A 13,282-nucleotide genomic window follows, 5' to 3' on the forward strand; every position below is an offset into this window, starting at 1 on the left:
TTAGTCTTCTTAAATCATGCCTTAACATAAGGAGATGGTTAGGGAACATAGAAAGTTCATTCTCTATCTGTATAGTCCCTGTTAAATCTGTAAATTGACAGTGTGACTGACTCCTGAGGCTCAATATTCCCACAAAATCTCCTTTGAAAGTATTTCTCCTTAACAAACATCAACTGATGGAAAATAATTTTTAAGCTTCTTTTATTTCCAAGTAGAATCTGACCATATCTGGCAAATAGGGCAACCTACATGAAGTAGCAATGAGCAGCTCCCTCTGGCTTATCTAACCATGCTGTATTCTGCATGCAGTCTGTGGGTCTACCTCTAATCTATCACTAACATACTATGAAAAGCAAAATATTTGGATATCTGTTTTGATACAATTTACAATACCCAAGATACAATTTGCAAAATACAAGAAAATCAAGAAGAAGGAAGACCAACGTGTGGATACTTCATTCCTCCTTAGAATAGGGAACAAAATACCCATGGAAGGAGGGACAGAGACAAAGTATGGAGCTAAGACAAAAGGATGGACCATCCAGAGACTACCCCACCTGGGGATCCATCCCATAATTAGCCACCAAACCCAGACACTATTGCATATACCAGAAGGATTTTGCTGAAAGGACCCTGATATAGCTGTCTCGTATGAGGCTATGCCAGTGCCTGGCAAATACAGAAAATGTATTTGTTCACAGTCATCTATTGGATGGAACACGGGGCCCCCAGTGGAGGAGCTAGAGAAAATACCCAAGGAGCTGAAGGGATCTGCAACCCTACAGGTGAAACAACAATATGAACTAATCAGTACTCCCAGAGCTCGTGTCTCTAGCTGCATATATAGCAGAAGATGGCCTAATCGGCCATCATTGGGAAGAGAGACCCCTAGGTCTTGCAAACTTTATATGCCCCAGTAAAGGGGAATGCCAGAGCCAAGAAGTGAGAGTGGGTAGGTAGGGGAGCAGGGTGGAGGGAGGGTATAGGGGACTTTTGGGATAGCATTTGAAATGTAAATGAAGAAAATATCTAATTGAAAAAAAATAACCTCACAAATAATATAAAAGTAATCTCCCAGAAAAGCTGTGGAAAGCTGTTTTCCAGACTGGATATGGCTGTTGCACTCATGAACTGCCAGCAGCAGTGGATATCTACAGAAAACCTACAGGAGATGGGTCACATTAGCATTTCATATGGATAGGGGAGGAGTTCAGGAGGAGTAGGAGTACTCCACCCAATGATTCAACCACTTTTACATTGCCAACACTATGTTAAATAGCTCCCATCCTTATTCATACTAGCAACTCTAATTAAACTTAAAATATCATACAAAGCAAAAGAGGAAAGTAACTTGGAAGTAAAGGGGTTGAGCAGAACTGATCAGAGGACAACAAAATATAATGAAAGGGTGAACAGAATCAAAATACAATTGTGAAAATTGATAAAATAAAATTTATATAAGAAAAATAATATGCATAATTCATATGCTATGGATTTATGAAACTTAATCTATTTCTTTTTTGAAGCTTATACTTTAAATACTTATGAATTGTACTTTTTCTCCTTTGTTGGAAATAGATTCATTTCTCATACAATATATCCTGATTACAGTCCCCGCTTCCTCTATTTTTCTGAGTTCCTGCTGACAGACCCACCACCTTTCTCTCATTAGGAAATGACAGGCTTCTAATGAATAACAACAAAATATGACAAAATAAAATACAGTAGTATAAAACAGAATGATCACCTCTAGCTCAACCATCAGTTGCCAAACAAAGCAACTGATAAGAACATATCAAGAGCAGGCACAAAAACCATAGACCCACTTGTTCACACATTCAGAAGTCCCATAAAACACTGTATCCTTTAAAGATATACAGGAAAACACAAAGATAAACAACACTACCTCAGGGTAAAGGTTTGAAAAAATATTAAAAGCAAATGGACATGAGAAACAAGCTAGTATGTCAATTTTAATAGCTCATGAAATGGACATAAAATTAAAACAGAAGAGATATGAATGAACACCCTACATTCATCAAATGAAAAATCAATGAAGAGGACTTTTCATGTCTTGATATCACTGCCCCAAACACAATGACACCCATGTTTGTAAATTAAACACTTAAATCACACATTGTTCCTCGCACACTGATAGTGAGAGACCACAATATTCCACTCTCACCAATGGAAAGGTCCTCCAAATAAAACCAAAACATAGAAATGCTAGTGCTAGCAGATATTATAAACCAAATGGACCTAACAGATAAATGTTCATCCAAACACAAAAGAATATATCATCTTCTGTGCACTTCTCTAAAGTTTATTCTATGCTTGGAGACAAAACAAGTCTCAACAGATACAAGAAAGTTGAAATTATTCCCTGAATCCTATCAGACAAACACAGATTAAAGCTACATATCAACACCAACAGAAACAACAGAACGCTTACAAAATTATGGAAACTAAAAAACTCTCTATTGAATAAAAAAAAGGATAGGACAGAAATAAAGGAAATTAAAGAGTTTCTAGAACTGCATAAAATGCATACACAGCAAAGCTAAACTTATGTGACACAATGAAAGCAGTTCTCAGAGGCATGATCATAGCACTAAGTATATACATAAAAAACTTAAGGGCTTTCATACTCGCAATTTAACAGCAAACAAGAAAGTTTTAGAACAAAAAATAAGTAATCATGGCCAAGATAAGTAAACTGTATTAAGAATCAATCTGAAGGCTAAAATTGAGAGAGATAGAGACAGAGACAGAGACAGAGAGACAGAGAGAGAATGACAAAACAGTAGCTTGAAAAAATAATCAAAATCAACATCCCTTATTCAAATGAACTAAAAGATAGAGAAAGAAAAGGTCCAAATTAACAAAATTAGAAATGAACAGGGGCACCTCAACTACATACCTAAAAATCTGTACTCCTCAAAAATGGAAAATAGGCTCTTCCGGTCAGAAAAGCACCTGGGTAGCTAGGGCGCAAGGTCGGCTGACACTCGCCAGCTACCCACAACACCCGCCACAGGATCTTAAGACTTCTGGTGAGTGGAACACAGCTTCTGCTCCAATCCAATTGCTCACGGGACCTGAGTCTGCATTAGTTAGGGAAGCAGAAACCGGCCTGAGTAGGGCCACAGGCCTCATCCGGCCAGATCAGCACCAGGGGAGCTAGAGCGCAGGGTCGGCTGACACCCGCCAGCTACCCACGAGCCCCGCCACAGGATTTTGAGAGTGCTAGTGAGTGGAATACAGCTTCTGCTCCAGTCCAATCACGCGGGACCTGAGACTGCTCTGGTTGGGGAGGCAGAAATCCGGCCTACATAGGGCCACAAGCCTCTTCCAGTCAGAAAAGCACCTGGGTAGCTAGGGCGCAGGGTCGGCTGACACTCGCCAGCTACCCACAACACCCACCACAGGATCTTAAGACTTCTGGTGAGTGGAACACAGCTTCTGCTCCAATCCAATTGCGCGCTGGACCTGAGACTGCATTAGTTAGGGAAGCAGAAAACCGGCCTGAGTAGGACCACAGGCCTCTTCCAGCTGGACCAGCGCCGGGGTACCGCCAGCTACCCACGACCCCCGCCACAGGATTTTGAGACTGCTGGTGAGTGGAACACAGCTTCTGCTCCAATCTTTAAACAGTGACAACGACAACAACTAACCCCAGAGATTACCAGATGGCGAAAGGTAAACGTAATAATCTTACTAACAGAAACCAAGACCACCCACCATCATCAGAACCCAGCACTCCCACTTCGCCCAGTCCAGGGCACCCCAACACACCGGAAAAGCTAGACACGGATCTAAAAGCATATCTCCTGATGATGGTAGAAGACTTCAAGAAGGACTTTAATAACACACTTAAAGAAATACAAATGAACACTGGTAAACAGGTAGAAGACAGTAAAGAGGAAGCACAAAAATCCCTTAAAGAATTGCAGGAGAACACTGCTAAAGAGTTTCAAATCCTTAAAGAAAAACAGGATAACCTAATCAAACAGGTAGAAGTCCTTAATGAAAAACAGGAAAACACATCCAAACAGATGATGGAAATGAACAAAACCATACTAGACCTAAAAAGGGAAGTAGACACAATAAAGAAAACCCAAAATGAGGCAACACTGGAGATAGAAACCCTAGGAAAGAAATCTGGAACCATAGATATCAGCATCAGCAACAGAATACAAGAGATGGAAGAGAGAATCTCAGGTGCAGAAGATTCAATAGAGAACATCGGCACAACAATCAAGGAAAATGTAAAATGCAAAAAGATCCTAACTCAAAACATCCAAGAAATACAGGACACAATGAGAAGACCAAACCTACGGATAATAGGAGTGGATGAGAATGAAGATTTTCAACTCAAAGGACCAGCAAACATCTTCAACAAAATTATAGAAGAAAACTTCCCAAATCTAAAGAAAGAGATGCCCATGAACATACAAGAAGCCTACAGAACTCCAAATAGACTGGACCAGAAAAGAAATACATCCCGACACATAATAATCAGAACAACAAATGCTCTAAATAAAGATAGAATACTAAAAGCAGTAAGAGAAAAAGGCCAAGTAACATATAAAGGCAAGCCTATCAGAATTACACCAGATTTTTCACCAGAGACTATGAGAGCCAGAAGATCCTGGACGGATGTTATACAGACACAAAAAGAACACAAATTCCAGCCCAGGCTACTATACCCAGCCAAACTCTCAATTAACATAGATGGAGAAACCAAAGTATTCCAGGACAAAACCAAATTCACACATTATCTCTCCACGAATCCAGCCCTTCAAAGGATAATAACAGAAAAAAAACCAATACAAGGACAGGAACCACACCCTAGAAACAACAAGAAGGTAATCCCTCAACAAACCTAAAAGAAGACAGCCACAAGAACAGAATGCCAACTTTAACAACAAAAATAACAGAAAACAACAAGTACTTTTCTTTAATATCTCTTAATATCAATGGACTAAACTCCCCGATAAAAAGACATAGACTAACAAACTGGCTACACAAACAAGACCCAACATTTTGCTGCTTACAGGAAACTCATCTCAGAGAAAAAGATAGACACTACCTCAGAATGAAAGGCTGGAAAACAATTTTCCAAGCAAATGGTATGAAGAAACAAGCTGGAGTAGCCATTCTAATATCTGATAAGATTGACTTCCAACCCAAAGTCATTAAAAAAGACAGGGAGGGACACTTCATACTCATCAAAGGTAAAATCCTCCAAGAGGAACTATCAATCCTGAATATCTATGCTCCAAATACAAAGGCAGCCACATTCATTAAAGAAACTTTAGTAAATCTCAAAGCACACATTGCACCTCATACAATAATAGTGGGAGACTTCAACACACCACTTTCACCAATGGACAGATCATGGAAACAGAAACTAAACAGGGACACAGAGAAACTAAGAGAAATTATGAATCAAATGGATCTGGCAGATAATACAGAACATTCTATCCTAAAACAAAAGGATATACCTTCTTCTCAGCACCTCATGGTACCTTCTCCAAAATTGACCACATAATTGGACACAAAACAGGCCTCAACAGATACAAAAATATTGAAATTGTCCCATGCATCCTATCAGATCACCATGGACTAAGGCTGATCTTCAATAACAAAATAAATAATAGAAAGCCAATCTTCACGTGGAAACTGAACAACACTCTTCTCAATGATACCTTGGTCAAGGAAGGAATAAAGAAAGAAATTAAGGACTTTTTAGAGTTCAATGAAAATGAAGCCACAACATACCCAAACTTATGGGATGCAATGAAAGCATTCCTAAGAGGAAAACTCATAGCTCTGAGTGCCTCCAAAAGGAAACTAGAGAGAGCACACATTAGCAGCTTGACAACATACCTAAAAGCACTAGAACAAAAGGAAGCAAATTCGCCCAAGAGGAGTAGATGGCAGGAAATAATCAAACTCAGGGGCGAAATCAACCAAGTGGAAACAAGAAAAACTATTCAAAGAATCAACCAATCAAGGAGCTGGTACTTTGAGAAAATCAACAAGATAGATAAACCCTTAGCCAGACTCACTAGAGGGCACAGGGAAAGCATCCTAATTAACAAAATCAGATATGAAAAAGGAGACATAACAACAGATCCTGAAGACATCCAAAACACCATCAGATCCTTCTACCAAAGGCTATACTCAACAAAACTGGAGAACCTGGATGAAATGGAGAAGTTCCTAGACAGATACCAGATTCAACCAAAGTTGAATCAAGATCAGGTTAATGATCTAAACAGCCCTATATCCCCCAAAGAAATAGAAGCAGTCATTAATAGTCCCCCAACTAAAAAAAGCCCAGGACCAGATGGGTTTAGTGCAGAGTTCTATCAGACCTTCAAAGAAGATCTAATCCCAGTTCTTCACAAACTATTCCACAAAATAGAAACAGAAGGTACTCTACCCAACTCATTCTATGAAGCCACAATTACTCTGAAACCTAAACCACAAAAAGACCCAACAAAGATAGAAAACTTCAGACCAATATCCCTTATGAATATTGATGCAAAAATCCTCAATAAAGTTCTTGCTAACCGAATCCAAGAACACATCAAAACAATCATCCATCCTGACCAAGTAGGTTTCATCCCAGGGATGCAGGGATGGTTCAATATACGGAAATCCATCAATGTAATCCAGTATATAAACAAACTCAAAGACAAAAACCACATGGTCATCTCTTTAGATGCGGTAAAAGCATTTGACAAGATCCAACACCCATTCATGATAAAAGTCTTGGAAAGAACAGGAATTCAGGGCCCATACCTAAACATGATAAAAGCAATCTACAGCAAACCAGTAGCCAACATCAAAGTAAATGGTCAGAAGCTTGAAGCAATCCCTCTAAAATCAGGGACTAGACAAGGCTGTCCACTTTCTCCATACCTATTCAACATTGTACTTGAAGTCCTAGCCAGAGCAATTCGACAACAAAAGGAGATCAAAGGGATACAAATTGGAAAAGATGAAGTCAAAATATCACTCTTTGCAGATGATATGATAGTATATATAAGTGACCCTAAAAATTCCAACAGAGAACTCCTAAGCCTGATAAACAGCTTTGGTGAAGTAGCTGGATATAAAATTAACTCAAACAAATCAATGGCCTTTCTCTACACAAAGAATAAACAGGCTGAGAAAGAAATTAGGGAAACAACACCCTTCTCAATAGTCACAAATAATATTAAATATCTTGGCGTTACTCTAACTAAGGAAGTTAAAGATCTCTATGATAAGAACTTCAAGTCTCTGAAGAAAGAAATTAAAGAAGATCTCAGAAGATGGAAAGATCTCCCATGCTCATGGACTGGCAGGATCAACATTGTAAAGATGGCTATCTTGCCAAAAGCAATCTACAGATTCAATGCAATCCCCATCAAAATTCCAAATCAATTCTTCAACGAATTAGAAAATGCAATCTGCAAATTCATCTGGAATAACAAAAAACCTAGGATAGCAAAAACTCTTCTCAAGGATAAAAGAACCTCTGGTGGAATCACCATGCTGGACCTAAAGCTCTACTACAGAGCAATTGTGATTAAAACTGCATGGTACTGGTATAGTGACAGACAAATAGACCAATGGAATAGAATTGAAGACCCAGAAATGAACCCACACACCTATGGTCACTTGATCTTCGACAAGGGAGCTAAAAACATCCAGTGGAAGAAAGACAGCATTTTCAACAAATGGTGCTGGCACAACTGGTTATTAACATGTAGAAGAATGCGAATCGATCCATTCCTATCTCCTTGTACTAAGGTCAAGTCTAAGTGGATCAAGGAACTTCACATAAAACCAGAGACACTGAAACTTATAGAGGAGAAAGTGGGGAAAAGCCTTGAAGATATGGGCACAGGGGAAAAATTCCTGAATAGAACAGTAATGGCTTGTGCTGTAAGATCGAGAATTGACAAGTGGGACCTCATGAAACTACAAAGCTTCTGCAAGGCTAAAGACACCATCAATAAGAGAAAAAAACCACCAACAGATTGGGAAAGGATCTTCACCTATCCTAAATCAGATAAGGGACTAATATCCAATATATATAAAGAACTCAAGAAGGTGGACTCCAGAAAGTCAAATAACCCCATTAAAAAATGGGGCTCAGAACTGAACAAAGAATTCTCACCTGAGGAATACCGAATGGCAGAGAAGCACCTGAAAAAATGTTCAACATCCTTAATCATCAGGGAAATGCAAATCAAAACAACCCTGAGATTCCACCTCACACCAGTCAGAATGGCTAAGATCAAAAATTCAGGTGACAGCAGATGCTGGCAAGGATGTGGAGAAAGAGGAACACTCCTCCATTGTTGGTGGGATTGCAAGCTTGTACAACCACTCTGGAAATCAGTCTGGTGGTTCCTCAGAAAATTGGACATAGTACTACCGGAGGATCCAGCAATACCTCTCCTGGGCATATATCCAGAAGATGTCCCAACCGGTAAAAAGGCACATGTTCCACTATGTTCATAGCAGCCCTATTTATAATAGCCAGAAGCTGGAAAGAACCCAGATGTCCCTCAACAGAGGAATGGATACAGAAATTATGGTACATTTACACAATGGAGTACTACTCAGCTATTAAAAAGAATGAATTTATGAAATTCCTAGCCAAATGGATGGACCTGGAGGGCATCATCTTGAGTGAAGTAACACAATCACAAAAGAACTCACACAATATGTATTCACTGATAAGTGGATATTAGCCCAAAACTTAGGATACCCAAGATATAAGATACAATGTGCTAAACGCATGAAACTCAAGAAGAATGAAGACCAAAGTGTGGACACTGTGCACCTTCTTAGAATTGGGAACAAAACACCCAGGGAAGGAGTTACAGAGACAAAGTTCGTAGCTGTGATGAAAGGATGGACCATTTAGAGACTGCCGTATCCAGGGATCCATCCCATAATCAGCTTCTAAACGCTGACACCATTGCATACACTAGCAAGATTTTGCTGAAAGGACCCAAATATAGCTGTCTCTTGTGAGACGATGCTGGGGCCTAGCAAACACAGGAGTGGATGTTCACAGTCAGCTATTGGATGTATCACAGGGCTCCCAATGGAGAAGCTAGAGAAAGTACCCAAGGAGCTAAAGGGATCTGCAACCCTATTGTTGGAACAACATGATGTACTAACCAGAACCCCGGAGCTCTTGTCTCTAGCTGCATATGTATCGAAAGATGGCCTAGTCGGCCATCAATGAAAAGAGAGGCCCATTGGACTTGCAAACTTTATATGCCCCAATATAGGGGAATGCCAGGGCCAAAAGAATGGGAATGGGTGGGTAGGGAAGTGGGGGGGCGCTATGGGGGACTTTTGGGATAGCATTGGAAATGTAACTGAGGAAAATATGTAATAAAAATATTAAAAATTAAAAAAAAGAAAAACAAAAAAAATGGAAAATAGGAAGAAAATGGATAATTTTATTGATAGGCACCCCTTACCAAATTTAAATCAAGAGCAAATAAGCAATTTATACAGACCTACAGCCTCTAGTGAAATAGAAATAGTCATTAAAATCTTCTAAACAAAAAACACTCAGGGCCAAGATAATTTTAGAGAAGAATTCTATCAAATTTTCAAAGAAAAGTTTATGCCAATACTTCTCAAACTATTCTATAAAGGAGAAACAGAAAGAACATCACCCAGTTTATTCTGTGGAACTATAGTTGCCCTGACACCCAAACAACATAAAACTCAATGAAAACGAGAATATACACCAATCTTCCTTATGAAAGTAGATGCAAATTACTAATAAATACTTGCAGACTGATTCAAAGAACCCATCAAAAAGATCATCCGCCATTATCAAGTAGGCTTCATCCTAGAGATTCAGGGATGTTTCAATATATAAAAATCAATAAACATAATCTACCATATGAACAAATACAATGCAAAAATCAAATGATCATCTCATTAGATGCAGAAAGTTCCTTTGACAAGATACACTATTCTGTCAAGATAAAAGTTCTGAAGATTAGCAATATAAGTGACATCCATAAACATAATGAATGCCATTTACAGAAAGTCTATACTCAATGTCAAATTAAATGGAGAGAATAGAAAAGCAACCTGCTAAAAATCAGAAACAAGACTAGGTCGCCCACTCTCTCCAATTCTATTCTACATAGTCTTGAATTCTAGCTAAGGCAAGGAGACAACTGAAGATCAATGGGATACAAATTGGAAATCAAGAATTCAAAGTATCTTTATGTGAAAACAATATGATAGTATACATAAATGACCTAAAAATGTTACAGGGAACTCCTACAGCTTATAAACACTTTCAACAAACTGGCTAAATACAAGGTTAACTAAAAAAATAAATAAATAGGCCTCTAATGCACAAATGACAAATAGAAGAAGAAATAAAAATAATATCTTTCACAAAAGCCTCTAATAATATAAAATACCTTGGAGTAACTATAACTCATAATATAAAATCCTTTTATGATAAAAGTTCAAGTCTTTAAAGAAAAAATTGAAGAAAATATCAGAAAATAAAAGAGTTCCCATGTTCATGGATCAGTAAAATTAATATGGTAAAAAATGGTCATCCTACCAAAATCCATCTACAGATTCAGTGCAAACCCCATTAAAATTCCACCACAATTTTTCTTTTGTTAATTAATTTCTTCATTTACTTTACATCCTAATCACACATACACCTTCACTCCTCTCCTCCTAATTCCCCCAGCAAACCCCATTCCCTACTCCCTGAAGCAACTCAGTTAGAAAAAAGGGATTCATACACAGGCATACACATATAGGGGGCCCAGGTCCAGCCCATGTGTGCAATTTGGTTGGTGGTTCAGTCTCTGTGAGCCTCAACGGCCCAGATTCATTGAACCTGTAAGTCTTCTTGTGGTGTCCCTGATCCCTCTGGTTCCCTCAACCCTTCCTCCTCCTCTACTGTGAGATTCTCTGAGCTCCTCCTAATGTTTGGGAGTGGATCTCTACATCTGTTTCCATCGGTGACTGGATGAAGCCTCTCAGGAGATAATTATGTATGGCTCCTGTGTGCAGACATAGCAGAACATCATTAATAGTTTCAGGGGTTGGCACTCTTCCATGGGATGGGTCTCAATGTGGTCCAGTCATTGGTTGGTCATTCCCTCAATCTCTGTTCCTTCTTTATCCATGCATATCTTTTAAACAGGACAAATTTTGATTTGAAGGCAATATGGAAAGTAAAAGAACTGAGACAGCAAAATTATCCTGAACAATAAAAAAAATGCTGGAGGTTTCACCATTGCCGATTTCAAGTTATACTGCAGAACTATATTATTAATTATTATTATTATTATTACTATTATTATTACTATTGTTATTATTGATATGTAATTTCTTGTGGGTTTTTTTTAAGTATGAGTTGGTAAAAATAACGCAGTGTTTGCATAAAAATAGGTAAATTCTTATATTTTTGGTTGTGAGCCTAGCCTTTAATGGCTGAACCATCCAGAGACTGTCCCACCCGGGGATCCATCCCGTATACAACCACCAAACCCAGACACTATTGCAAATGCCAGAAAGATTTTGCTGACAGGACCCTAATATAGCTCTCTCTTGTGAGGCTATGCCAGTACTTGGCAAATACAGAAGTGGATGCTCACAGTCATCTACTGGATGGGACACAAGGCCCCCAGTGCAGGAGCTAGAGAAAGTACCCAAGGAGCTAAAGGGGTCTGCAACCCTATAGGAGGAACAACAATATGAACTAACCAGTACCCCCACCCCCCGAAGCTGTGTCTCTAGTTGCATATGTAGCAGAGGATGACCTAGCCGGCCATCAATGGAAGGAGAGGCCCTTGGTCTTATGAAGATCATATGCCCCAGTACAGGGGAATGCCCAGGCCCAGGAAGCAGGAGTGGGTGGGTTGGGGAGGAGGACAGGGGGAGGGTATAGGGGGCTTTGGGGGTAGCATTTGAAATGTAAATGAAGAAAATATCTAATAAAAAAGATTTTAAAATAGATAAATTTATCCATGGAATTGAAATGAAGACACAGACATAAATCTATACCTATGGATTCCTGGCATTTAATAAAATAAAGCAGATATATGCACTACAAAAAAGATAGCATCTTTGACCAAAGTTATTGTTCAAACAGATGTGTGTATGTAGAGGAATGTAACTAGATTCATATTTATCACTCTGCACAAAATTCAACTCCAGACAGAATAGTTTTAAATGCATTTGCACAGATAGTGGCTTTCTGAACTGAATAATTAGCATAAGCACTAAGATCAACAAATAATAAATAAGATCACATGAAACTGAAAAGCAGCTTCAGTAAGGCAAAATACTATCAGTAGGACAATGAGGGAGCCTCAAGAATGGCAAGGACTTTTACCAACTCATCTCATATTTAAAAAAAACACAAGAAATTACATATCAATAATAATAATAATAATAATAATAATAATAGAGTATAGACTTAAACAGGGAATTCTCAACAGAATAAACTCCATGACTAAGAATCACTTAAAGAAATGTTCAACATCCTTCTTGATTGGAGAAATTCTAGTCAAAACTACTTTGAAATTCCATCTTACCACTTTCATAATGGCTAAGATAATAACACAAGTGACAGCTCATGCTGGAGTATTACGTAGAGCTCAGGGGACACTCTTCCACTACTAGTAGGAGTGAAAACTTGCAACACACACTATGGAAATCAATATGGCCATTCCTCAGAATTTTGGGAAACTATCTACCTCAAGGTCCAGCTGTACCAACTCTTGAGCACAACTCTTGTTTCATCCTACCACAACAAAACTTGTTCAACCATGTTCATTGTGTCATAAGAGTAAAAAAAAAAAAAAAACCAAAAAAAAAAAAAAAACAAACAACAACAACAAAAAAATCCCTATAAGTCAAGTAAGAAAATGTACATTTTCACAATGGTTTACTGCTCACCTGTTAAGAAAAATGGCATCATGATATTTGCAGGTCAATCGATAGACAGGAAAAAGAAATCATCCTGAGTGAGGTAACCCAGACCCAGTAAAATAAATATAATATGTATTCATGTATAATTAAATATTTACTATTAATACAATTATAACCAAGCTAGAACCCATACGCCAAGAAAGGTTAGCAAAACAGGAAGGATCTAGAAGGGATACATGGATCTTCCTCAAAAGAGAGAATAGAATATATTTCATGGGGATGGAAGCATATAGATTAGGTGGGGGTGAGATGAGGTAGAATGTTAAATGTT

This window comes from Mus caroli, unplaced genomic scaffold, assembly GCF_978045245.1.
Source record: "Mus caroli unplaced genomic scaffold, Mus_caroli_1 scaffold_14, whole genome shotgun sequence".
Lineage (NCBI taxonomy): Eukaryota > Metazoa > Chordata > Mammalia > Rodentia > Muridae > Mus > Mus caroli.